General features: G+C 46.1%; 1 protein-coding gene and 1 long non-coding RNA gene across 2 annotated transcripts in view; one reads left to right on the top strand and one right to left on the bottom strand.

The window, feature by feature from the left end:
- LOC141048385 (uncharacterized) overlaps positions 1-11080 on the bottom strand; it is a 33801-nt gene extending 22721 nt beyond the window's left edge. Inside the window, exon 1 of the long non-coding RNA XR_012220044.1 lies at positions 10869-11080. This is a non-coding gene — a long non-coding RNA (uncharacterized lncRNA). The remainder of the gene's footprint in view (positions 1-10868) is intronic.
- ADAMTS12 (ADAM metallopeptidase with thrombospondin type 1 motif 12) overlaps positions 1-21913 on the top strand; it is a 609414-nt gene that overhangs the window by 312009 nt on the left and 275492 nt on the right. The gene's annotated exons all lie outside the window — the stretch shown is intronic.

The raw sequence follows: 21913 nt of genomic DNA, 5'->3' as shown, positions 1-21913 counted from the left end.
TTCGCATTAAAGCCTCCCTCCGAGCTGAGTATCCGCACACACACATTGGCTATCGGTTTCTGTACCCATTCCAGCTCTGCTTTGTTTTTCTGGTGTTCATGTTTTTCTGTCTCTCGTTTTACATAATTTTTTTTTGCTTTTGTATAATCCAGTTTCTATTTTGATCTATTTTATTTTTTTTGTTTTTTTTTTACATTTTTGCAGTGAGTTCATAAATCGTAGGAAACAGCTGCCTCCGCTAACGAGAATGGTAAAGAAATTCCAGGATAGCAGGCAGGCAATTAGATGGCTTAATTCAATTAGATGGAAAGCTTTGTAGCTTGGAACAAACAAAATAATAATAACTCTGTATTCCAACCATAGATGATGGGGAGCCGAGAAATACAAACATTGCTCGCCTGGATGACGTTCACATTAACTATCGGTGACAAGTATTATTACCAGACAGGCCAGGGAGCATGACCGATACGCACCTGTACACACCACGCGATGACTCCTCAGTATGACGTTGGCCATACATAGCCATTCAGTGGTCACCTGGTATAGGAAATCAGTTATCAGATAACCCAATAGGAAATACAGAGTCCATATTTGGGGGGGATCTTCATCTATTAGTGAGAACAGAAAGTGGCCCTTCTTTCAGGAGAACCCAATTTGTTAATGCATCACACGGACGACCCATTGATATTGATGTGCACTGCGCATTTCTTCATTTGTCCAGCTGCGGCGCTGTAGTGAAACTGAACACTTGCTGCTAGTTTCCTTCACAGTTTATAACCGATTGCTAGTAACTAGGGTTGAGTGAATCATTTTCTGCCGCCCCACTCCACCATCAAGGTAAGTGCTCTCTGGCTGTTGACAGGAGCTGCGCAAAGTTCTTCACCTTCCCAGATCATCAACTCCACTTATGGTTAGCCAAGCTGGTGAGACGTCGCCTCTGTGTCGCACAGATGATTTCATGGCAGGCTGAAGGATCAAACACCGCGCCTGAGAACCCGGAAGATCAGGAAATTCACACCGCTCCAGACAGAACTGACCTTGACCGTGAACTTACGCAAGGTGATCCGCTCACCTCTACCAGAGACCCACCGTTGGGACATCCAGTGACCGGCTTTTTTTTGGTGGACCCTGAAGATGTAAAAGGATTTCCAAAGGGGTATAAAAGCATTTCCAAATAGGAGAATCCTCTTTTTATCTTGGTGAGGTATGCCTGGTATTCCACAAAGTGAGGGAGAGAGGAGGATAAGGCCACTCACCAACTGCGGCAGATCCTATGGACCTAGCTTCTTTCCATCAACTCTCGGGGAGGAGAAGGAGCAATGGACGAGGCATGCATCCCAACAGTCCTGGTACAAGCTTACCCTTCCAAAGCACCCTGTCCTCTATCTTATGTGGACTGCTTCTTCTGCCCAGAAAACGCTGATCAGCACAAATCCAGAACTCTAATAAGGCCCTAGTCCTCCCATTGATGAAATTGTCCACAGGAAAACCATATATAAGACTCCTCTACTTGGAAAAACCACGGCCACAAACCTCCCACAATATGGTGTCCAGTGAAATACGCCCCATATACACATAACAGTGTCCATAATAGTACCCAACATAGTTGGGTAACTTAAAGGGGTTTTGTAAGAATTAAGATACTGATGACCTATCCATGTGTTATCCAATCAGTTGAAGTCCTACACCCAGCATCTCCACTGATCCATTGATCTCATGAGCTCCAATGGTGGCTGGTTCTAAATGGTCAATTGAGCCATTATGGCACAGCTCCGTTCATTGTGTAGTGGCCATTCCAGGTACTGCAACGTAGCTCCAATTACCTCTAATAGGACAAAAAATGCAGTACCTGAGAATGGCCACTACATAGTGTACGGAGCTATGCTATTTGGTTCAGTTCACCGTTCACATCCAGCTGCCTTTGGAGCTGAAAACTTCTGATCAGTGAGGGTGTCGGGGGATTTTGACCCCTATCAGTCTAATGTTTGATGTCCTATTCTGAGCTCTCACAATATGGTGGCCAGGGCAGTGATTCCTTGTTGACATTAGGCCACATATATACTTGAAAGTGCCCCTATATACTTAAGTACCTTAAAGGGGTTTTTGATAGGGGAATTTAGATATTGACCTATCCGTAGCTTAAATAATCAGTATTCAATAAGTGGGAGTCCTACACCCAGAAACCCCAACTGATCAGCTGTATTCAGCTCCAATTGTGGTGGTTGTGAACACTGATCTGAGCTAACCAGCACAGCTCCATTCACTGTGTAGTGGTCATTCCGGGTACTGCAGCATAGCTAAACTGCAGTACCTAAGAACAGCCACTACACAGTGAACGGAGCTAACCAGCACAGTGCCATTCAATGTCTAGTGGCCATTCCAGGTACTGCAGCTCAGCTAAACTGTGTGTTAGGGGTCATACCCCCACTGATCTAATATTGATGTCCTGTCGTGAGTATTGGTCATCAATATTATAAGCCTGGAAAACCTTTTTAAGCAAAAGTATCCAGTAAATCGTGTCATTGCTGTTTTAATTGACAAGCTTGTTAAAGGGATAGTATATATTTTTAAAGGGTCATACTAGAGGTCGTGCTGGGATTTGTAGTTTTCCAACAGTCTGCGCATCATTGGCTTCTAATAGCTACAGTATAAAGCAGGGGTCCTCAAACTACGGCCTGCGGGCCGCATGCGGCCCTCCAAAGACTTTTATCCAGCCCCCCGCCAGGCCGACTTTGAGATCATGAACTGCACTGCAGTTCAGTGCCGGCGGGCCGTGTAATTGCGGGCGGGACGAGGCGCCAAGGAAAGGCGTTGCGCAGCCTTCCCGCAGCACAGTGCACAGAGACGACGTGATTGTCATCATGCCGCCTGCGCGGTCTGATGATGTCACGCCGCCTGGCCCGGAAGAAGACGGAGACAAGCGGGCGCCTCTTCAGAGCAGCGCGGGGACATAAGTGAGTACTTTTTTTTTTGGGTCCTAGTGGGGACATTTTCCTGCCTAGTGGGGATCTGTGCTACCTATTGGGGATATTTTCCTGCCTAGTGGGGACATTGTTCTGCCTAGTGGGGATCTGTGCTACCTATTGGGGACATTTACCTGCCTATTGGGGACCTGTGCTGCCTATTAGGAATTTGTTCATAGTTTTTTTTAAAAACTATATTCCTGCCCTCCAATGGTCTGAGGGACCGTGAACTGGCCTCCTGCTTAAAAAGTTTGAGGACCCCTGGTATAAAGGCTCAGCCAATGTTATAGATACTGCATGCTGTAATGATGGCATGTGCCCCCGCTGGTCTTCGGCGGTAATGCAGCCTCTGTCATTTATTATCACGCGATTTATATATATTTTCCACATTGGCGTCCAATAAAATCTAAGGTCTCTGCTGTGCGTCTAAAGCAATAAACCCCCAATTAAATTATGGCATTACATCCTTACGATAATGTATCTATGGACAGAATCCTCCTCTTAATGTTATAATTATCAGTAATTTTCTTGCCTCATCCAGAAATGCTTCTGTCCTTTTCAATTCCCCTCTGGGATATTTCAAAAATAAATTGTCAAAGTAACCTCCATGTAAATGGTCATGACAATTAAGGGGGTCTGGAATGGCAGAGGAAAGGACTGCCGCGGTTATCTCCCTGCCATACCGGAAGACAAAGGCGCGCTGAATGGTGGCCGCAGACTTTGATGAGACGCTCATTATATTAACATGTATTTTAATCGTGCCAGGAACGTAATTGATGGGAAGTCAATGAAATTATAGCAACCTCAATTAGCGAAACCGAATCAGCAGGAAATTTTCATTGGAGCAAGAACAAAGAGATAGAAAAGTGTCATATAGAAGGGATGGAAAACGCGAGAAGATGAAAGATCGGAAACTCAGACGATATTCTGTGTTATCTAATTGTGGTCGTTACTGGTAAAAATAAAATAAGAGATTTTGCCAGATTTTGGGGAAAAAAATCCAAGTACGTTGAAATTACAAAGAAAAAGTGCAATTCAGAATTGTTTTTTGGAGTTTTTTTATTTGCCATGTCCACTATATGGTAAAACTGACCTGGCAGTATGATTCCCCAGGTGAGAACGAGTACGCAGATACCAAATATGTATAGTTTTGTTTCTTTTTTATTTAGGTGGTGAAAAAAAAAAATGGAAGTTTGTAAACCAAAAAAAAATTTTTTGTTTTTGTTGCCATTTTTCAAGACTTATTATCAACACAAGAAAAATAGGGGCAATAAAGCCTCATAAAATTTACATTAATACAAAGATAAAATTAACAAAGTGAAGAAGCAGAGAGTTCCTAAAAACACGGACCAATACGCACGTAGAGTGAAGGGAAAATATAAAGTAATAAATAGATATAAAGAGATAAGTGCCCAAATCCCCCAATCAGCTGTGTGCTAAGACTGACCGACTGTATAACTACCAATAAAAGCAGACTGTGCTTACATCTAGTGATGTGTCCAAAAGAGGAATGTATGTGGCCTGATTCCATTTCCCCTAGGCACGTTTCACCTATAGCTTCATCAGGGGCAGTATATCCCATCTCCTCAACAAATATTTTTTTTTGCTCTTATTTGTGTGGGTTTTCATTTTTCAAGACTTGTAGCATTTTTTTTTTGTGGAGCTGAGGCTGTGTGAGGGCTTTTTTTTGTGCTGATGTTTTTATTGATACCATTTAGGGGTAGATATGATGTTTCGATTGCCGTTTATTGTAAGGTCGCGGCAACCAAAAAAAAAATCTGTAAATAAATAAATCTGTCTTTTCAATTTTTTTTTCTCGTTGCGAGGTTTACCAATCAGATTAAATGTTTTTATATGTCGCTAAATCGCCATGACAACCCATCGGCGCCCGGTGATCACGTGACAGGAGTGCCGATGGGCGAGATTTGTGACATTCTTCCAGCTGGCTTGTGTTGAATCCCGCTCTTTGTTAGTAACAACAAGGTTCAACTCGAGCTCCACCCGCAGCTGTTAAAGGCTGATTAAAGAAAGATGTGAGCTCAGTGTGCGAGCCCTCATTAAAGGCAGAGACACTATATTAGGCTTACAGGTACGTCACAGGTAGTGAAGGAGTTAAAAAGTCTTCTACTGGAAGTTAAGAAATGGGTAAAGTCTGTTACAGATCAGACATTGAATGACAGGTTATCTACCTCCAATAGGACAAATAATACCCTAGAAATACTTAGAAATTATTTATTTGGATCTCGAGCCATGGCAACTTGAAGGATAAACACTCAATAGGAAAAATGGTCTTGTGCAATCCTAGATTGGTCCACCAGGGTCGTCTCCAAAGTTATCTTGATAGTACCAAGCCATCAGGTTGCGGGTCTTCATCTTCGTCTTGTTCCTTCTGTTCTTCCGACCATGGTGTCCTTCTCCCGTGATTGCTCTCTTTGTATGATGGGTCCAAAGAAGACAAGTCATAGCTTGGTGATCCTTGCCTTCAGTGACATGTCTGGCTTAATATGTTCCTGAATATTTGTTTGTTCTTCTTGCCATCCATGGTATTGATAACATCCTTCCCCAGCACCACATTTCGAAGGTGTCGACTCTTCTGCCTTGTTTATCATCCAGGTTTCACATCCACATGCTACCACAGAACTCACCAAACTATGTATGAGCCGTGTCTTCATCGCCAGTCTGATGCTCCTTAATTTGAAGACCTTGTCCAGTGACTTCATTTTTGATTTGCCCATAGCTATTCTCCTATTGACTTCCGGTGTCGTCGCTGCATTTTGAGCTATTTAGAAAATAAGGCATTTAATAATAATGCAAATGTAATAGCTGCTGTACAGTAATATAACCTCTAACTAGAAATGCAAATTGATGGGCTGTAAACAGTATAACTGGAGCCTAAAGGATTCTTACACTTTTCACAAGGAAGTTTTGGATGTAACTGGTTAGATTCCCAGGTCATGGTCCTGAGAGAAGTCACCAGTCGGTACTGTAGCTAGACTAAGCGGTGATGACAGAACTGTAGAGTGTCACGGTCCTGTTAAGGTCGGCGTGCAGCCACCGCTGAGCAAGGACTCACCCACACTGCAGAGGGGCCCGGGGTCAGACACGGCCGGATAGTTCAGGCAAAAAGAACCTGGAGAAGCGAAAGTCAGTGAGCAGTGATGGACCTATGGTCATGTGACCACAAGGGGCGGGGCTTAGCATCCTGCTGTCAGAGATAGGCAGAACACCAATACAGGAATTCTCAAAGTCAGACAAACCGGGTCATACACAGAGATAACAGTAAAGTACCAGGGATGAGACAGAACGGAGAGTCGGGGCCAAGCAGAGATCAAAACCAAACAGACATAGAAGGTACTAAGCAGAATCCAACAAGCAGTATCCAGAGAACAGACCGAGTCATACAGAGTATCAGATAAACCAGAACACAGCACAAACACACTCAGGGGTCACCACACTATGCCAAGGGCGAAAGTATAACTGACGGGGATGGGAGCGTCCTGAGGCTATAAGAAGCTTTCCAAGAACAAGGGAGAGGCCGCAATCATAAGCCCCAGGTGTGCAGGTAAGCCTGCACTGGGATCACAACCTTTAACCCCAGAAATGCCAGTCATCAGCACTGGTTCCAGACATTAACCCCACGTGTGCGAGTCAAACCCGCACTGAGATCATGACAGTACCCCCTCTCAACGGGGGGCCTCTGGACCCCCAGGCTGGCCTGGGTACTTAGCATGGAAAGCCCGCACCAGGCGATCAGCATGCATCAACCGGGCCGGTACCCAGGACCTGTCTTCCGGTCCATACCCCTTCCAATGAACCAGGTACTGTACCGACTGCCGTACCAACCTGGAATCTACGATGTGACCAACCTCGTACTCCACCTGCCCCTCGACCAAAACAGGAGGAGCAGTGGACTCGGAGTCTCCCCGGACTGCTTCAAAAGGTTTCAGTAGAGATTTGTGGAAGACGTTAGGGATCTTGAAAGAGGGTGGAAGGCACAGTCTATACGCCACTGGATTGATTTTTTCCACAATCTTGTATGGGCCAATGAATTTGGGCCCCAACTTGGCTGAAGGAACCTTCAACTTAATGTTTCGCGTGGAGAGCCAAACTTTGTCTCCAACCTGAAACGTGGGCCCTGGTGTTCGATTCCTGTCCGCGAAAAACTTATACCTGCCCTGAGACCTAGATATACTCCGCTGAACTTCTGCCCACATATTCTGTAATCGCTGAACAGAGCCCTCAGCCCTGGGACACCCCGAGTCCAGACGAGAAAACTCACCAAACTGAGGACTGAACCCATAATTGATCAAAAAAGGAGTCATACCCGTGGATTGACTCACCTGACTATGGAAGGCAAATTCAGCCAATGTCAGTGCATCGCACCAGTCATTCTGTCTAGCAGAGGTTAGACACCTGAGGATCTGTTCCAGGGACTGGTTAGTGTGCTCCGTCTGACCATTGCTCTCAGGATGGTATGCAGACGAAAAAGACAGAGACATCCCTAATTTTTTGCAGAAAGCACGCCAAAACTTAACCACAAACTGCACACCACGATCAGACACCACATTCAGGGGTACCCCATGCAACTGGATCACACTGTCCACCACTACCCATACCACTGTATTACCCTTAGATGGAGGGAGATTGGTAACAAAATCCATGGATAACTGAGTCCATGGTCTTTCAGGCACTGCCAAGGGCACCAACTCCCCTGCCGGCCGGCTATGAGAGTTTTTAGAATGAGCGCAGACCCCACAACCAGCAACAAATTTTTTTATGTACAAACCAAGGGTAGGCCACCAAAAGATCCTAGCCACTGCCAGACGCGTGGCTGAAATACCAGGGTGAGCACTCAGCTTGGATTCATGGAACTCCTGCAAGAGTTTCAGGAGAAGTTGCTCTGGGACAAACAACTTCCCCTCCGGCTTGGCCACCGGGGCCCGCGACTGGGCCCCCTGAATCTCCCGTTCCAATTCAGACGAGACCTCTGCTATCACAAACCCAGGGTGAAGAATGGAGGACGGTGGCTCAGGGGGAGACACCGGCTGAAAACTGCGTGATAAGGTGTCAGCCTTGACATTCTTAGACCCTGGACGAAATGTAATCGTAAACTGAAAACGGGAAAAAAAAGTGACCAACGGGCCTGTCTGGGCATTAGTCTTTTAGCAGACTCAATGTATGACAAATTTTTGTGATCCGTGATGACCGTAACCGGGTGACTGGCCCCCTCCGAAAAGTGCCTCCATTCTTCAAATGCCAATTTGACCGCAAGAAGTTTTCTATTGCCTACGTCGTAATTTCTTTCCGCAGCAGAGAACTTCTTGGAAAAGAAAGCACATGGCCTGAGGTTGGTTAGAGTGGCAGTCCCTTGGGACAACACCGCCCCTACCCCCACCTCAGAGGCGTCCACTTCCACGACGAATGGTTTGGACGGATCTAGCTCTACTAACACGGGAGCAGACATAAAGCTTCTTTTCAGGGTCGCAAAGGCCTCTTTTACGAGCGAGAACCAATTTCTCACATCCGCACCATTACATGTAAGATCTGTGAGTGGTTTGACCACCTGTGAAAACCCACGAATTTGCGGTAATAATTGGCGAACCCCAAGGAGCGCTGAAGACCCTTAAAGTCTCGGGGTTGCACCCAATCCGCAATGGCCTGCAACTTCTTGGGGTCCATGCGAAAACCCTCACAGGACACATTAATTCCAAAAAAGACAATTCTTGAACAAAAAACACACATTTCTCCAATTTGGCATACAGATGATTTTCCCTCAGTCTTTGGAGAACGGTTCGTACATGATTCAGATGAGATTGACTGTCAGGAGAGTATATCAGAATATCGTCTAAGTAAATGACAACAAAACGACCAATGAGATCCGAGAATACCACGTTGATGAGATTCTGAAATATGGCTGGGGCATTGGTAAGACCATATTTTCAAACAGTCCCTCGGTCGTGAGGAATGCGGTTTTCCATTCATCCCCCTCCTGGACCCTTATCAAATTATATGCCCCCCGAAGATCCAGTTTGGAGAACCATTTTGCCCCTGAAAGTTGATTACACAAATCGTGAATCAACGGAAGGGGGTACATATTTCATACAGTAATCTTGTTGAGCTCACAAAAATCGAGGCAGGGACGTAAACCGCCATCTTTTTTCTTTACAAAAAAAAAACCCTGCCGCCACAGGTGAGACTGAGGGACGTATGTGTCTTTTGCGAAGACTCTCAGCAATGTAATCTTTCATGGCCAAGCGCTCAGGGCCAGACAAATTAAACAGACGGGCTTTAGGCAATTTAGCCCCCGGGACTAACTCGATAGCGCAGTCAAAGGGTCTATGTGGCGGCAACGTCTCGGCCTCGCTTTCAGAGAAGACATCTTCAAATTCTTTCAGGTACTCCGGAATACCTTTCAGCTCGACAGATGACACAGATACAGATTTAACAAGTTCACCCAATAGTGCAGACTTATCACATAACATCGAATCATTAAACCCCCACTGAACAATCTCCCCCGTTTTCCAGTTAATGACTGGGTTATGGCGTTGTAACCAGGGCATGCCCAACACCAATCCTGCAGGTAGATTGTCCAGAACCAAACAACTTAAGTTTTCCACATGGGTAGCGCCCACTTTGAGCGAAAACAAGTCAGACATAAAGAGAATTCCCTCTTTAGTGAGGGGGGAGGAGTCAATGGCCACCACTTTGATCGGAACCTTAAGTCTAACTGTCCCTATCTTACAGCGTGTGACCATTTGGGAGTCAATGAGATTGATGGATGATCTGCAGTCCACGAAAGCTGTAGAGGGAAAAAAACAACCGTCCACTAACAGTTCCACATGAAGCAACACCTTAGAAAACGAGGAAAAGGGTACCTGAGGGTCTGAGTAGTCTCCCCGCTGACTACCCAGACCTAGTCGTTTCCCGTCGACCGGGTTAAGAATCGAGAATCAGGACAGTCCCTTTTCCAATGTCCCGTTTTACCACAGTAGAACCATAACTGCTTTTTTCTCCGGCGCTGTCTCTCCTTTTCCTTCAGGGAGAGAGCCCCTACGTCCATGGGCACAGAAACAGTCTCTTTTCCACTAGGGAACAATGGAGTCTCCGCCTGCATCACCCCCCTGGCCCGCAGCCTGCAGTCCATCCGGACGGCCTGGGTCATGGCGTCCTCGAGTGAGTTAGGTGGGGGATGTAATGCCAAGGCATCCTGTAACCGCTCGGACAAGCCTCTGCGAAAGAGTCCTCGAAGTGCGGCATCGTCCCAAGAGACCTCTGCGGCCCAGCGGCGGAATTCTGTACAAAACCACTCAGCCGAGTGTTTCCCCTGACAGACACTCATCACCATGTCCTCTGCCAATCGCACTCGGTCCAGCTCATCATATATACATATATATGCCCGAGGGCCTCAAAAAACGCATTCACAGACAGTCTCTCAGGGGCAGTGGGAGGAAGGGAGAAAGCCCAAGCTTGTGGGGACCCACTTAATAATGACAAAATGACCCCTACCTTCTGATTTTCGTCCCCAGAGGAACGTGGCCTCAAACTAAAGAAGAGTTTGCAACCCTCCATGAAGACCCTGAACTCCTTTTTGTTCCCAGAAAAGAAATCAGGCAGTTTAACAGGTGGTTCTGGGGACACCAAAACAACATCACTCGCCCCAGCCCCAGAGACCCAGCAGCTAAAGCCCCTCGCACTGTCTCAGAAACCTGCTGCTGAGAACGAGCCAAAGCTTGCTGCTCCAGAGATAAACCCTGAAACATCTGACTAAGATTTTTCATTTGTTCAGCCAGAGATTGTATGGGATCCTTATTTCTCAGTAGAGAAGAAAAAAAAAAAAAACTTAACGGTCAGTTATAATGTCATGGTCCTGTTAAGGCATGCAGTCACCGCTGAGCAAGGACTCACCCACACTGCAGAGGGGCTCGGGGTCAGACACGGCCGGATAGTTCAAGCAAACACGACCTGGAGAAGCCAAAGTCAGTGAGCACTGAAGGACCTACGGTCATGTGACCACAAGGGGCGGGGCTTAGCATCCTGCTGTCAGAGATAGGCAGAACACTAATACAGGAATTCTCAAAGTCAGACAAACCGGGTCAGACACAGAGATAACAGTAAAGTACCAGGGATGAGACAGAACGGAGAGTCGGGGCCAAGCAGAGATCAAAATCAAACAGACATAGAAGGTACCAAGCAGAATCCAATAAGCAGTATCCAGAGAACAGACCGAGTCATACACAGAGTATCAGATAAACCAGAACACAGCACAAACACACTCAGGGGTCACCACACTATGCCAAGGGCGAAAGTATTACTGACGGGGACGGGAGCGTCCTGAGGCTATAAGAAGCTTTCCCAGAACCAGGGAGAGGCCACAATCACAGCCCCAGGTGTGCAGGTAAGCCTGCACTGGGATCACAACCTTTAACCCCAGAAATGCCAGTCATCAGCACTGGTTCCAGACATTAACCCCACGTGTGCGAGTCAAACCCGCACTGAGATCATGACATAGAGCACTTACATGGTCAGAAAAATAAAGGTATAATAATCCAGAAGGAGCAAATAAAGGCAGACTCAAAGGTTAGGAGTCAAAACCAGCAAATTCACGGGAGAGCGAGGATCCAAAGGGCAGAAAAACAGAAGAGAGACCGTTCAGACATGGAGGGTCAATGTACTCTTGTCGCACCTTGACAGTTGCAATAAAATATATCTGGGCACAGTTTTCTACTACTATAATATAAATCATAATAACAAAACAAAGAATTTTTTTCAGGTCTCTGTTCACGTCCCAGAGGCCACATCCAGGACTGTGTTACCCCACAAAGTTCTACCTCGATCTTCGCACTCTGAAACTGTCCTCCAAAACTAGACCCTGCTCAATGATTCATGTCCCCACTTATGGTAGTGTACAATAAGCCATCGCATTCTGGGACAGCCAAACCAAATTTCAGTCCTTTCCAAATCTCCTCACATCAACAGTAACGCAGCCACCCCACCATAGCCCTGACGTTTAAGGGCATCCGTTATGCCACCTTCCCCTCCGTACACTTTACTGAGTCAATTCTAGATCATGACTGTACCAGACCAGTCTTGCAAGGCAACCAGATTTCACCATGGCTATTTTGTTGGCCAAAAAGACCCAAGATCTTCATTAGACAATTTCACACTGCAATGGCTTCCTCATCGGACTAACTATCCCACAGCCCCAGGACATTAGTGAACTGACCTCCTCGAAGGCCAGACAATATCAGCAGACAGGCAATTAGTGTTCACCATGGGACAAACGGTCCAGATCCATCTGAAAAGCATGTAGGTCACCTTCCTTCTCAGCTCCACATTGACCCACATCATGGTTTTAACCTCTGGTCCACCACTGCCATCAGTCCTCCCTGCCTCTCCACAGAGGGACAATCCCACTAGCAGCCAGGTCCTGGCCTCAGTATTTCTCCTCCATATACTATATGTCCAAGCAAGTGACAATTGTTGAAAAGGAAAGGCGTGTTTTACCCCTTGCATGCTTCCAATATGGTTACCCCAATTGGTCAAGCAACAAAAACAACAATTCCTCTGCCATATTGTAATAATACTAAGAAAACTTCCTTCCAGTGAACATCAGCTCATGGCATAACGACCAGTAATATGGAAAATGACGCATTCGGCGTCTGTTTACTCGCTTGCTGATTTCTGAATAAATGGTGCAGAACGTTTCGTCTTATAAAATGTATTCATTAATTGCCGCAATTAAGAGCAGTGAAAACACAGATCTATATGCCTTGCCGTGCTGTGTGTACATTACAACCTGTTCGATGAAGCGTCCATCAGCCCTAGAACATGGCGTCCGGGTCTGCGGTGCAGATATGTGAGAGTCGGCAGTAAGTGCTGCGTTATCTGGCCTGTAATTGTCCTTAAGGGGCTCTTTCTAGATAAATATATTGATCCCAATATTTATTAGGCTAGTTACTGTGATAACCGGCTCCACATTGTGAGGTCACATACACAAATCTGCATGGCGCCCGAGCTATCACCTCCGTAGCCCGGCACGCTCTACGCATTGTGTATCAATCACAAGACTGCAGTGCTACAATGGATTACTCGTCTGCATATGTTGCTGATTATTTGCTCTTTGGAGAAAGTGGCTACGCTTTAGGTAATTGCAGATTTTGATAAAACTGGTTTCTTGGGATTCCTGTCCATTAGCTGTAGCAAACTTGCCATAACCTGAGGTTATGTCTCATGCTATAGATTAGCTGGAATCGGGGCCATATTGTGGAGGCATAACTGTATCCGTTGTGAGGAAGTGACCGGTGTCACAGGTAGGGGTCGCTGTTTGTGCTACCCACTATGTGCATGTAGATGTATTGAGGTCATGAGGGGGCATTGCAGTCACAGGTGTAGCAGTGATTGCAATGGTGAAGCAGTGACCGATGTCACCGGTAGTGGTCACTGTGTGTTTTCCCCAGGTTGTACACGGAGGCGTATGAAGGTCATGGGAGTGCATGGCAGTCATGGGCATAGTCTTGGACATGCTGGTGTCCAAGGCAGATGTAGGGAAAACCTGCTCTCGGATGTTGTGTTGTGAAGCAGACTGCAGGATGGTAGTCATGCGGTCCGTTTCATTCCAGGCCCGGGTTTTCCATGTGGCTGAAAGCCACAGGTTTCTTTGTTAAAAGCCCTGCAGTGAAGGGTTTGGGTGTGTCAGGGTCAGAGTAAGTGTCAGTCTGGTGTTTGGAGGAGGACAGAGCAGTCGGCTCTGCAGCGCTCCACCTGTGGGAGTCAACACAAGCCAATGGAGCCAAACAGCCAGTGGAGCTGAGACACCTGGCAGCCACAGCTTGGACAGCAGTGCAGTCGCCCACGGCAACTGGTCAGAGCAGGTCAAGTGTTTTAGTGACTGTAAACTGAAGGATATTGTGTACTGTGAAATGTTGTGAGTAATGAGACATTAACACAGCAGTGCAGTCGCCCACAGCAACTGGTCAGAGGAGCACTAACGTGTTTAGTGACTGTAATCAAGAGGATATGTGCCCGACTGCGATCCGGAGGATATTGTGTGCTGTTTTTATGTGAACTGGACATTAATGCTATGCATTTATATGAGCTGGACATTAGCAGTTGTGAAGTAAACACATTAAAGAGACTTTTGCTTTGAACTTTGCTGGGTGTCTGCATCCTCACTGCATAAGTGTGCTACTGCTGCACTACACTGTATACAGTTATGAATGTGCCCCTAAGTAATATATCTATTGGAGAGTAGCTGCTCATTATATCTACACAGTCTACATTGTATATACATTATCCTCCAACATTTCAGTTCCTTGGTATAATTACTTACTGTGACGACGCAACATTTAATATTAAATTCTTAATTATCCAGATGTCTATTTTCAGTAAACAAGGAGGCATAGACTGTTATCTTTATGTTGACTCTTCTTGTAGGTTGAATTGATATTTGTAAACTGATGATTGGTTGTTATTTACCTCTTATATCAGCTCCTACAGTTTATTGTACTTTTATCTTTGCAAAACAGGGACGCAAGGTCACTGAACAATGATGTTTGTTAATAGGCGGATTACACATTACACATTATACCAAGCCCTGCAGTTTGTTGACTTGCAAACATTGAAGGATAAACTATATAATCAAACAATGTGAGCTAAACTCAGCACCCCTTCTCCTTGACCTGTGAATAATGGTATGAAGAACAGTTGTGAATTATAAAAAGGGATATGCCTCTGTAATAATATTGATCCAAGAGAGCCAGAGATGAAAAAAAAACCAGTGACTCTTTCCAAAACCACTGCCAGGAACACTCTACAGGATAGCTGCCAGATCATGGATCAATCACGAGGAACACAGATTTGTCATTCTACAGGACTCGAGCTTAAGGGACCATGGTCCTGGCTGAAAAAATACAGAGCTGCTCCATTGACCATAACTGAACCCATGGATATGTTTGGGAAAGTCAGGATTTGGACCCACCGGTCAAGTGAGCCCCATGGATAAGTCTGGGGAGGTCAGGATGTGGACCCTCCCATCACCTGAGCCCCTTGACTGTCAGCTTCATAAGCTTGTCATTACCTCCTCCCTGTGTGCACCACAGGTGGGGTAGTCGGCCATGGAAGTTGCAGCAGGTTTTAATCTTGGCGAGTCAGCGGAAGGGTGAAACTTTTTAAATTTGCACCATCTTGGGTATTTTGCTAGGTCTTTTCTATATGTTATTTAACTGTTTTGTGGTCCAATAAAGTATTGCCTCACTGATTTACACTCACGTTGTCATGTCTGAGTAGTATTACACCCATGGTAAAAGGAGAGCGGGCATTCAGTGGGATAATCTCTGGTCCATGCGGTTTCGGCTAGCGGACGAGGGCACCCGCTGACCCCCCGTGAATCCACGCTTACCTAAAGAAACTGCACCATTTCCCCAACATTTTATGTAATATGCAGGTAATTTGCAGCTATAAAAGAATGTGCACACAACATTAAAACCATTTGTCTGAAATTACGTTGGACCTTTGTGGTTTGACTCTCAGGGGCATAAACTCCATGAGATCTCTGCAGGAGTCCTGTCATAACTGCTACCATTATGAGAGCAATGGATCCTTGAATCGGACTTGTTTTTCAGAACGTCCCCTTAAATTGGTCAGACTGAGAGCCGGGAATTGGAGGATAAGTCATCACCTTGATCTCTGTCATGTTCCTCAGATGATTGCTCCTGAAATAGATACATAGGGAACATTGCTGAAATGTTCTTGTTCTGTACAATGATTAACGGAGTTTTCCAAAACTTAAAAACACTTTTTCTAGGCATAAATGGTGCCATGCTCATTCTTCAGTGACCTCAAAGACCCAGCACAGGTGGGTGACATCTTCGCTAGAGATGAGATAATAATATATATAATAATAATAAATTTTATGTCTTTAGCACCGACATATTCCGCAGCACTTTACATTTCAGAGGGGACTTGTACAGACAATAGGCATTACAGCATTACAATAATCACATAGATCATAACAGATACCAAGAGGAATGAGGGCCCTGCTCGCAAGCTTACAGTCTGAGGAAAGAGGTAGACACGAAAGGTGGGTGGTAACAGTTGTCCTGATTGTTTGGACCAGCCATAATGTTAAGTGTGTAACAGTACAGACACAGAGGGCTAATGGATGCATAAAGCATGTGGGAACATGATGCGGGGAACCTGGTTATGGTAAAACTTTTGACTGTGTAACCCAGGGATAGTGTCACGTGCCCCATCCTGAGTGACACGGCCAGCAGGCCGGTAACTAATACAACAGGACGCGACACGTGTAAGGCTGTGTTCACACACAGCGCTTTTTTTCGCGTTTTTCCCGTGGATTTACCAAAAAATCCGCTGGAAAAACGCAAAAAAGAAGCTTCCCATTCATTTTAATGCATTTTGCACTTTTTGTGCATATTCATGCGTTACCGCTAAAAAAAACGCTTTGCGGTAAAAAATGCAGCATGCTCATTAATTTTGTGGTAAATTCCGCATTTCTGGCTATTTTCTATGTGTCTGGGGATGCACGAAAAAAATTGTGGCAAAAACGCGGCAAAATCGTTTTCTGGGAAGGAGTCCTGTTTTTATGCAGAAATTTTCTGCATACGTGTGCACATAGCCTAATTGTCCTATGTGACGCGGCCCGCAGGCCGGTAACTAATACAATAAGACAAGGGAATAGGGAAAACCTGGGTAACAATAACAATGGTGGCCCTGCGATAGGGAACGGGGAAGTGGAGACCTCCTGCACTCCCCTGAGTCAGTGTCTTTACACTCCTAACGTTCCCTAGGCCGGTTCCGCACCGGGCGCCGATCAGGAACCTAAAAACCCTGACTCGCCCTGCACCTAAACCCTCACTAGGGAATTGGTCGATGCGGAAACTAATCCCACCACTGCACTAAACACACATAAGGAAAAGTGACAAAACAGGGGAACACCACTTAGCTTTGCTCTGTTGCTTACGCTCCCAGCAGCAGAGCCCACCACCTGCGTGCGTCTTTTCCTCCACCGTGTCCAACATCTGGGTGCACTGTCCAGCAACGGAGTCCAGCACCTGAGTGCAGCTGTCCAGCAACGGGGTCCAGCACTTGAGTGCAGATTCAGCAAAAGAGTCCAGCAACTGAGTGCAGCTCTACACCATAGCTGCCACTCAACCAAGCTTTGCAAGAATTCTTCACTGACACCATAGCTGCCACTCCACCATGCTTTCCACGAACTCCTTGCTGACACCATAGCTGCCACTCCAGGACTCTGACTGAGTTGTCCTGGACTCTTCTCAGCACCATAGTGCAGCCTTGGAGCAAACAGAGTCCACACCTGCGTGCAGCTGTCCAGAAACAGAGTCCAGCAAATGAGTCCAGCTTTTCTGCCAAAGAGTCCAACATTTTCAGTCCACCTTTCAGCAACCGAGTCCAGCATCCTGAGTGCATCTCTACACCATAGCTGCCACTCCACCAAACAATGCCAGCCCTCCTTGCAGACACCATAGCTGACACTCCACCAATCCATGCCAGCCCTCCTTGCAGACACCATAGCTGCTACTCCACCACTCTGACTGGGCTGCCCGTGACTCTTCTTCAGCTCCATTCTTTACCCAGGCTTGCTTGCAAATGAGGAACTATCACCAACAGTGATTAACACACCTAATACTCTTTTATAGAGTCATCACACCTGTTACATAACCACGTGCACAAACTAAGGTAACCAGAGTGCAATGACCCTAATGGCCACTGGGGGCAAAACCACCCTTGGCACACAGCCAAAGGAAAAAAAAGGTTACTTTGTACATTTAATCTGTCAGATCCAACATGGATCATGACAGATAGATTAGGTTAATGTGTTGAGGTGGTAGGCCAGTCTGAATAAATGCTTTTTCAGGGAATGCTTAAAATTGTGGGGATTGGGGACTAATCGTATTGACCTGGGAAGTGCATTCCAAAGAATTGGCGCAGCACGTGTAAAGTCTTGGAGACGGGAGTGGGAGGTTCTGATTATTGAGGATGATAACCTCAGGTCATCAGTAGAACGGAGGGCACGGGTAGGGTGGTAGGCTGAGACGAGGGAGGAGATGTAGGGTGGTGCTGAGCCATGGAGCGCTTTGTGGGTGAGGGTAGTAAGTTTGTACTGGATTCTGGAGTGGATGGGTAGCCAGTGTAATGACTGGCACAAGGTAGAGGTGTAACGATTGGTGAGGAATATGATCCTGGCTGCAGCATTCAACACAGATTGGAGGGGGGAGAGTTTGGTAAGAGGGAGACCAATTAGAAGAGAGTTACAATAGTCGAGACCAGAATGAATAAGAGAAACAGTAAAAGTTTTTGCAGAGTCAAAAGTAAGAAAAGGTCGAATTCTAGAAATGTTTTTGAGGTGCAGATGACAAGAGCGAGCCAGTGATCGTATGTGGGGGACAAATGAAAGCTCGGAGTCAAGTATGACCCCAAGACAGCGGGCATGCTGTAATAGTGGAATCACACACGGAAATGGCAATGTCGGGTATAGGGACATTAGTAGAGGGAGGAAACACAAGGAGTTCAGTCTTTGACAGGTTCAGTTTCAGATATAGTGAGGACATGATGTTAAACACAGCGTTTAGACAATCACCGGTGTTTTCTAGAAAGGCTGGCATGATGTCAGGAGAAGAAGCATATAATTGAGTGTCATCAGCATAGAGATGGTACTGGAAACCAAATCTACTGATTGTTTGACCAATAGCGGCAGTGTACAAAGAGAAGAGGAGGGGGCCTAGGACTGATCCTTGAGGAACCCCAACAGTAAAGGGAAGGTAAGAGGAGGAGGAACCTGTCATGATCCATGCTGGATCAGGACTGATATAAAGCACAGGTAACCTTTTTTTTCCTAAGCTGTGCTTAAGGTGTTTTTACCCCTCGGTGGCCATTAGGATTATTGCACTGTGTGTCGTTTGTTCTAAGTTTTCCCCCTGTGGTGGTGAGCGTCATTGCACTTTAGTTTCTTTAGTTAAGTGCACATGATTATAATGCAGGTGTGATTGCTGGCTCTGCTATAAAAGAGTCACAGGTGTTGCAATCAGTGTTGGTGATAGTGTTCATTTCAACCATCCTTGGTGGAGGAAGGAGCTGGAGAGCAGCTCTGACAGAGCCTGGTGTGAAAGGAGTCATAGGGGATTTCCTTAGCTCTGACAGAGCTTGGTGGCAGCGATTCAGGAGGAGAGCTGCATGCTAGTGGTGGACTCTGTTGCCAGGAGCAAGTGCAACAGAGTAAAGCTAAGTGGTGTCTCCCCGTTTGTGTTTTTTCCTTAGTGTGTATTAGTGCAGCGGTGGGGCCAGTGCCTGCGCCACCCAGCACCCTAGCAAGGGATAGGTGTAGGGTGTGCTAGGGCGACAGGTTCCTGATTGGCGCCCGGTGCGGAACCGGCATAGGGAACGTTAGGAGTCAGGGACACTGACTCAGGGGAGTGCAGGAGGTCTCTACGTCCCCTTCCCTATCGCAGGGCCCACCGTTGTAACTGTTTCCTTTCCCTTTGTCTTGTTGTTTTAGTTACCGGCCTGCGAGCCGTGTCACACAGGACAGTATCACATGCCGCGTCCTGTTGTTCTAGTTACCGGCCTGCTGGATGCGTCACATAGGACGGGTCCGCGTGACAGAACCGGCAAAAGATACAGTAAAGGAGCGGTTAGAGAGATAGGAGGAGAACCAGGAGAGAACAGTGTCCTTGAGGCCAATGGAACGGAGCATAGTGAGCAGTAGCTGATGATCCACAGTGTCGAATGCTGCAGAGAGATCCAAGAGAATTAGCATGGAGTAATGACCATTTGATTTAGCTGTTAGTAGATCATTAGAGACTTTAGTGAGTGCAGTTTCAGTAGAGTGTAAAGAGCGGAAACTGGATTGGAGAGGGTCGAGAAGAGAGTTATCAAAGAGATACCGGATAAGACGGGAGTGGACCAGGCGTTCCAGGAGTTTAGAGATGAAGGGAAGATTAGAGACAGGTCTATAGTTCGCGGCACAGTTTTGGTCGAGGGATGATTTTTTAAGTATTGGATGTATGATGGCATGCTTAAATGAGGAGGGAAAGATACCAGAAGAGAGAGAGAGGTTAAATATTTTAGTTAGGTGAGGGGTGACAGCAGGGGAAAGGGACTGGAGGAGATGTGATGGAAATGGGTCACTGGTGCAAGTGGTTGGGCGAGAAGATGCAAGGAGCCTGCTTACTTCTTCTTCTGTGACTGGTTCAAAATCAGAGAGTGAGCTAGATGCAGTTGGGGAGGGAGGACAGTGCATGGTATGAGGTGATTGGGAGATAATTTCCTGTCGGATCTGGTCAAATTTTTCTTTGAAGTAATTGGCCAGATCGTCAGCTCGGAGCTCCGTGGTTGGGGCCTGTACTCTTGGGTTGAGTAGAGAATGAAAAGTGTCAAAGAGACGTTTAGGGTTATTGGACAGTGAGGTGATGAGGGTGTTGAAATAGGTTTGTTTGGAGAGGTGAAGGGCAGTGTTGTATGTTCTGAGCATAAACTTATAATGAGATCACGTTAGATGCACCAATTATGTCTCTTTTCCCTGCTCTTCCCGATTGCCCTGGTGGCAGTTGGGTGGTTGGGATTGATGACAGCTGTGATTTGTCAAAAATCACTGCTGCCATCAACCCCTGGGCTTAGTAATGGAGAGGTGTGTATCAGATACACCTAACACTAGGAGTGAGTGGTCGGATGTTATACACCAGGGCCGATAGGGCTGTATGTTATACACTAGGTGTGAGGGGCTGGGTGTTATACACCAGGGGCTATGGGCATGGATGTTATACACTATGGCTGAGGGCCCAGATATTATACACCATGGGTGATGGGGCTGGATGTTATACACTTGGGTTAATGAGACCAGCGGTTATACACTGGGGGGGCAACGGAGCCGGATGTTTACACCAAGAGAAATTGGACTGAATGAGAAACTGGATGTCAGTTTTTAAGATGTGTGTCCCATGACACTGTAGCTCGCTGTCTTCCATATTAGTTCTCATGTTTCTAATTTCTTTGTTATAGAAAAGGTAATTGCTAAAGTTGTAATTATATGGGATAAATCAACGATTAATAGGAGTCTGACCATTGGGACTCCAGCGATCCCGATAACAGGACTGTGGATCCCAGCTCTGCAGACCATCACCTTGAATGGAGCAGGGGTGCGCATGCTTGGCCTCTGCTTATTGATTGTCTTTGGGACTGTCAGATAGGTGGTCTGCGCTCCCACCTTTTTTTTGGCCAGTCCCAGTGAATAGAGCGGAGGTCGAGCTTGCGCAATCTCTACGTCAGTCCAGATGGGGCTTTACAGAAACTGGTTCCTGGGATATAGAGTCTCATTCCTGAGATCACTGAGGGTCACAGCGGTTGGGATCTCTTTGGATAGGTAATAATTTGCAATTTTGAGATTAACCCTTAAAGCTTTCCATTAACGCTAGCCAATCCCACCAATTTTGGTAAGGCCACAATGTGTGTGGTTGGGGGACAGAAGGATTGGACATGTTGGATTTTTATGACTGATCCTTTTGTTTCTAGGGAGAATAAGCTGTTTCCAGAAGAGCTGCAGATTTTTTTTTGTCCCTTCTCCACACATGCACACTCGGCCAAGGTCAGCATGCATGTTTATTGGTGATCAGGAAGATTAAATGTCAGCCTATCACGTGTTTGGCGAGCAGGTTTCGAAGGCTTTTGATAGCCATTTGGCCTGTTATTCCTTTCTCTCTATACGAGGACACGATTTCCGTTTTGTAAAGTAAAAACACATCAGATATTCCTCCATCAGGACTTTGTCAGCCAGCACAGAGCTTTCATCCTAATTTATAGCCTATAAAGATACAAGGTGACCAAGTTCAAAAACAAAATTCTATGCGATTTTCTTATAGTTCGCTTTTATGGCATTCAGCAAATAACAGTCTGATTAATTCTCGAGCCCCGAGCTATAA

This window comes from Dendrobates tinctorius, unplaced genomic scaffold (assembly GCF_039654945.1).
Source record: "Dendrobates tinctorius isolate UK_male_01 unplaced genomic scaffold, ASM3965494v1 ptg000135l, whole genome shotgun sequence".
NCBI lineage: Eukaryota > Metazoa > Chordata > Amphibia > Anura > Dendrobatidae > Dendrobates > Dendrobates tinctorius.
This window is presented reverse-complemented; position numbering and strand designations above follow the sequence as displayed.